The sequence below is a fragment of the Anas platyrhynchos genome, chromosome 5, assembly GCF_047663525.1.
Source record: "Anas platyrhynchos isolate ZD024472 breed Pekin duck chromosome 5, IASCAAS_PekinDuck_T2T, whole genome shotgun sequence".
Taxonomy (NCBI): domain Eukaryota; kingdom Metazoa; phylum Chordata; class Aves; order Anseriformes; family Anatidae; genus Anas; species Anas platyrhynchos.
In genome coordinates this window covers 53,940,698-53,946,715 of record NC_092591.1, presented here as the reverse complement: position 1 = coordinate 53,946,715, position 6,018 = coordinate 53,940,698, and positions in this window count along the sequence as shown.

Sequence of the window (6,018 nt, the reverse complement as noted above, 5' to 3'; positions counted from 1 at the left end):
CAGGTCTGTACAAACCCAGGACCTCCAAGAACTCTTACCAGTGGGTACCAAGAAATTATTCTGGCTCTAACAACCAGGCTGGTGTGCCAGTCCCTCTGGCTTCAGGATACTCACTTAACATATTTGGGAAGCAATGGCCCACATTGAACAGTCTTCTCTGAGCAGCTGCTGACAAAAAGCAGGTAGGTAACTTCATCAGAGGCTTGCACGGGTGTAATGCAGGAAGGGCAAGTGGTGTTCTCCACCACAGAACTGAGGGACAGGCGATGACAGCCTAAAGCTCCTAGGGCCTAAGCACTGTAAGTACTCTTGAGATACCGGAATCTTCCCCAGTACCAACCAGTTCGCTGATAGTTACTGACAAGACCCAAAGGGGTGGGTGGGGTGGGTGTTAATGGTCTCTTAAACATATCTAATGCTCATTGGGGTTAGTGAACAAGGAATACTGGCACTTCAAAAAGCCAAAAAAGATGTTGAGAAGGTGCATTCTTGGCAAAGAAAAATGTAATTTCCAATTATGTTGCTGAGGAACAATGGGTAAAAATCCAAAACTGACTTTTGCCATCATTATCTTTGCAATGACGAGACAGATTCTGACCTTGACAAGACCCCAATGCAAACACTCCTAGGATTATTCTTGATCCATTTTTATTCATATGCCACCAATTTCAACAAAAATGCCTGAGATTTTTGCTTAAGACTCATCCTTTAAGGTAGGCAGAGTGGGACTACTTGCATGTTTAAAGTACAGAGAAAAAGCAGCCACCTCCTCTGAGATAAGCTGTTGCGGTTCAGCTTTGCTTAGAATAATCGGGGGGATGGTGAAGAGGAGAGGACCTCTGCTGTTTCTTGCCAGGGCTTTTCAACAGCTTTTCAGGATCGCTGAAAAAGCACACTGCTGGGTTGCAGATCTCGGGGATCTCTGGCACTAGTACAGCCAACAGCCAGCTTCAGGCCACACAGGGAGTTGCTCCACAAGTCTATCTCCTGCTCACACTCCCTGATATCCCTCAACCTCCTCCGTGAGTTCTGCCACGAGGCAGACCAGGTCGTCCACCCGCTCATACCTCACGCACACAGTCTCTCTGCCACTGCAGAACACATCTGCCCCGGCACTGATCGCCTTGGCAAGTCGCATCCTCATTGTCAGGGCAGCATAAGAAGCAGAAAAGTCCTTAGCTCGAGATAAGCACCGCTCTGAAAACAACTAAAACCACTCGTGTAGTCTCATCACTATTTTCATTAAAAGTGGAAAAAAAAAAAAAAAAGCATCATATGAGGCTCTACAAAGGCAATTAACCCAAGCTCTGCCAAAAGTATGACAGTGTGCTACAGTTTTTTACAGGTTTTCTGGGGGGCATGATCCAAATAGTTCAGAGACCACGGCTCCAGCCCAAGCCAAGGAGGTAACAGCCCAGATGCCGTCCCCGAGGCTCCCGAAGCCTCTATGCTCTCATAATGCATTTCCATGGTGATGCCATGACCCCTATAAAAGCTGGCAGCTGACCCCTCCAGAGTCAGTGTCTGTCACGAGCTCTGCCTGCCCGCAGCAGAGCTCATGACAGAGCTCGTCTCCTCTTCTCTGTGCCCTGTGACTGTGAGCAGCTACAGCAGTGGCAGACAAGCTCATCCTCATTGACTTTGCCTTCCAAGGCTAAGAAAGGTGAAGTTGGGCTCCTCCCGCAGGGGGAGGCAGCTTTCAGAGCTGCAGGGCCAGATTTGAGGATCAAGGATTAGTTTCTGGGTGCCCAAGGGGCCTTTTGGACTTTCTGGAGCAGGAGAAAGGATTTAGCGCCCTTCATCCTTAGGAGCTGCAACCCCTGTGGCGGTAAGCCTGCTCCTATCTCCCCCTGTGGACAAGGAAAAGCAGCGTGCAGGGTGCCAGAAAACTTGAAAGGTTTTATTGATTGTCAGGAAATAGTATGAATACTGTATTTATTGGAAATTTATTCAGTGCTTACGAATGTGAATTACCCCTGTAGCATGAACGATCCAACCGGTTCCAAACGGTTCAAACTGGTTCCAGCCGGTTCAAACCGGATCCAACCGGTTCCAAACAGTTTCAACCGATTTAAACCGGTTCCAACCGGTTTCAACCGGTTCAAACCGGATCCAGCCGGTTCCAGCCAGTTCCAACTGGTTCCAACCGGTTCAAACCGGTTACAGCCTGTTCAAACCGGTTCCAACCGGTTCAAACTGGATCCAGCCAGTTCCAACCGGTTCCAACCTGCTCAAACCGGATCCAATCGGTTCCAACCGGTTCCAACCGGTTCCAGACTGTTCCAACCGGTTCAAACCAGTTCCAACCGGTTCCAACCGGTTCAAACCGGATCCAACCGGTTCCAAACGATTCAAACCGGTTTCAACCGGTTTAAACCGGTTCCAAACAGTTCCAAACGGTTCCTGCCGGTTCCAGCCGGTTCAAAATGGTTCCAACCGGTTCCAATCAGTTCGAACCGGTTCAAACCGGATCCATCCGGTTCCAACCGGTTCAAACCAGATCCAACCGGTTCCAGCTGTTTCCAACCGGTTCAAACCGGTTCCAACCGGTTCAAACCGGATCAAACCAGTTCAAGCCGGTTCCAACCGGTTCCAACCGGTTTAAACCGGATCCAACCGGTTCCAGCCGGTTTAAACCGGTTCCAACCGGTTCAAACCAGATCCAACCGGTTCAAACCGGTTCCAGCCTGTTCCGACCGGTTCCAGCCTGTTCCGACCGGATCCAACCGGTTCCAGCCGGTTCCAACCGGTTCAAACCGGTTCCAACCGGTTCAAACCAATTCCAACCGGTTCAAACCAGATCCAACCGGATCCAATCGGTTCAAACCGGTTCCAACTGGTTCCAACAGGTTCTAGCCGGTTTCAACCGGCTCAAACCGGATCCAATCGGTTCCAACCGGTTACAATCGGTTCCAACCGGTTCCAACCGGTTCATACCGGTTCAAACTGGTTACAGCCTTTTCCAAGCGGTTCAAACCAGTTCAAACCGGATCCAACCGATTCCAGCTGGTTCCAACCGGTTCCAACCGTTTCCAACCGGTTCAAACCGGATCCAGCCGGTTCCAACCGGTTCCAACCGGATCCAACCACTTCCAACCGGTTCAAACCGGTTCCAACCGCTTTCAACCGGTTTAAAATGGTTCAAACCGGTTCCAATCGGTTCCAGCCGGTTTCAAACGGTTCCAACCGGTTCCAACCGTTTTCAACCGGTTTAAAGCGGTTTAAAACGGTTGAAACCGGTTCAAACCGGTTACAGCCGGTTCCAACTGGTTCAAACCGCTTCAAACTGGGTCCAACCGGTTCAAACCGGATCCAACCAGTTCCAACCGGTTCCAACCGGTTCAAACCGGATCCAACCGGTTCCAGCTGGTATCAACCGGTTCCAACCGGTTCCAAATGGTTTTAACCGGTTGAAATCGGATCAAACTGGTTACAGCCGGTTCCAACCGGATCCTACCGGTTCCAACCGGATCCTACCGGTTCCAACCGATTCAAACCGGTTCCAACCGGTTTCAACCGGTTCCTGCCGGTTCCAGCCGGTTCAAAATGGTTCCAACCGGTTCCAATCAGTTCGAACCGGTTCAAACCGGATCCATCCGGTTCCAACCGGTTCCAACCAGTTTAAACCGGTTCAAACCAGATCTAACCGGTTCCAGCTGTTTCCAACCGGTTCAAACCGGATCCAACCGGTTCAAACCGGTTCCAACCGGTTTAAACCGGATCCAACCGGTTCCAGCCGGTTTAAACCGGTTCCAACCGGTTCAAACCAGATCCAACCGGTTCCAGCTGGTTCCAACCGGTTCAAACCAGATCCAACCGGTTCAAACCGGTTCCAGCCTGTTCCGACCGGTTCCAACCTGTTCCGACCGGATCCAACCGGTTCCAACCGGTTCTAACCGGTTCCAGCCGTTTCCAACCGGTTCAAACCGGTTCCAACCGGTTCAAACCAATTCCAACCGGTTCAAACCAGATCCATCCAAATCCAATTGGTTCAAACCAGTTCCAACCGGTTTTAACCGGTTCAAACCGGTTCCAACCGGTTCAAACCGGATCCAACCGGTTCCAACCGTTTTAATCCGGTTCAAACCGGATCAAACCTGTTCCAGCCGGTTCCAGCCGATTCCAACCGGTTCCAACCGGATCCAACCGGTTTAAACTGGTTCAAACCGGTTACAGCCTGTTCCAAGCGGTTCAAACTGGTTCAAACCGGATCCAAGCGGTTCCAACCGGTTCAAACCAGATCAAACCGGATCCAACCGATTCCAGCTGGTTCTAACCGGTTCCAAGCGGTTCAAACAGGTTCCAGCCGGTTCCAGCCGGTTCCAACCGTTTCCTACCGGTTCACACCGGATCCAACCGGTTCCAGCTGGTTCCAACCGGTTCCAAACGATTCTAACCGGTTCCAACCGGTTCCAACCGTTTTAATCCGGTTCAAACCGGATCAAACCTTTTCCAGCCGGTTCCAACCGGTCTCAACCAGTTTAAACCGTTTTAAACCGGTTCAAACCGGTTCCAACCGGTTCCAGCCGGTTCCAGTCGGTTCAAAATGGTTCCAACCGGTTTCAACCGGTTCAAAACAGATCCAACCGTTTCCAACCGGTTCCAACCGGATCCAAACTGCTCCAACCGGTTCCAACCGGAACAAACCGGTTCCAACCGGTTCCAACCGGTTTCAACTGGTTTAAACCGGTTTAAACGGGTTGAAACCGGTTACAGCTGGTTCCAACCGGTTCAAACCAGTTCCAACCGGTTCAAACCAGATCCAACCGGATTCAATCGGTTCCAACGGGTTACAATCGGTTCCAACCGGTTCCAACCGGTTCATACCGGTTCAAACTGGTTACAGCCTTTTCCAAGCGGTTCAAACCAGTTCTAATCGGATCCAACCGATTCCAGCTGGTTCCAACCTGTTCCAACCGGTTCAAACCGGATCCAGCCGGTTCCAACCGGTTCCAACCGGATCCAACCACTTCCAACCGGTTCAAACCGGTTCCAACCGCTTTCAACCGGTTTAAAGTGGTTCAAACCGGTTCCAATCGGTTCCAGCCGGTTTCAAACGGTTCCAACCGGTTCCAACCGTTTTCAACCGGTTTAAAGCGGTTTAAAACGGTTGAAACCGGTTCCAACCGGTTACAGCCGGTTCCAACTGGTTCAAACGGCTTCAAACTGGGTCCAACCGGTTCAAACCGGATCCAAACAGTTCCAACCGGTTCCAACCGGTTCAAACCGGATCCAACCGGTTCCAGCCGGTATCAACCGGTTCCAACCGGTTCCAAATGGTTTTAACCGGTTGAAATCGGATCAAACCGGTTACAGCCGGTTCCAACCGGTTACAACCGGTTCAAACCGGTTCCAACCGGTTTAAAACGGTTCCAACCGGATCCAACCGGTTCCAACCGGATCCTACCGGTTCCAACCGATTCAAACCGGTTCCAGCTGGTTCAAACCGGATCGAACCGGTTCCAACCGGTTCAAACCGGTTCAAACAGGTTCCAACCGGTTCCAACCGGTTCCAGCCTGTTCCAACCGGATCCAACCGGTTCCAACCGGTTCTAACCGGTTCCAGCCGGTTCCAACCGGTTCAAACCGGATCCAACCGGTTCCAAGTGGTTTGAACTGGTTTAAACCGGTTTAAACCTGTTGAAACCGGTTACAGCCGGTTCCAACCGGTTCAAACCAGTTCCAACCGGTTCAAACCAGATCCATCCGGATCCAATTGGTTCAAAACAGTTCCAACCGGTTCCAACCGGTTTTAAATGGTTTAAACCGGTTCAAACCGGTTCCAACCCGTTCAAACCGGATCCAACCGGTTCCAACCGGTTTAATCCGGTTCAAACCGGATCAAACCTGTTCCAGCCGGTTCCAACCGGTTCCAACCGGATCGAACCGGTTTAAACTGGTTGCACCGGTTGGATCTGGTTTGAACCGGTTTAAACCGGTTGGAACCGGTTGGAACGGGTTTGAACTGTTTGGAACCGGTTGGATCCGGTTTGAACCAGTTGGAACAGGTTTGAACCG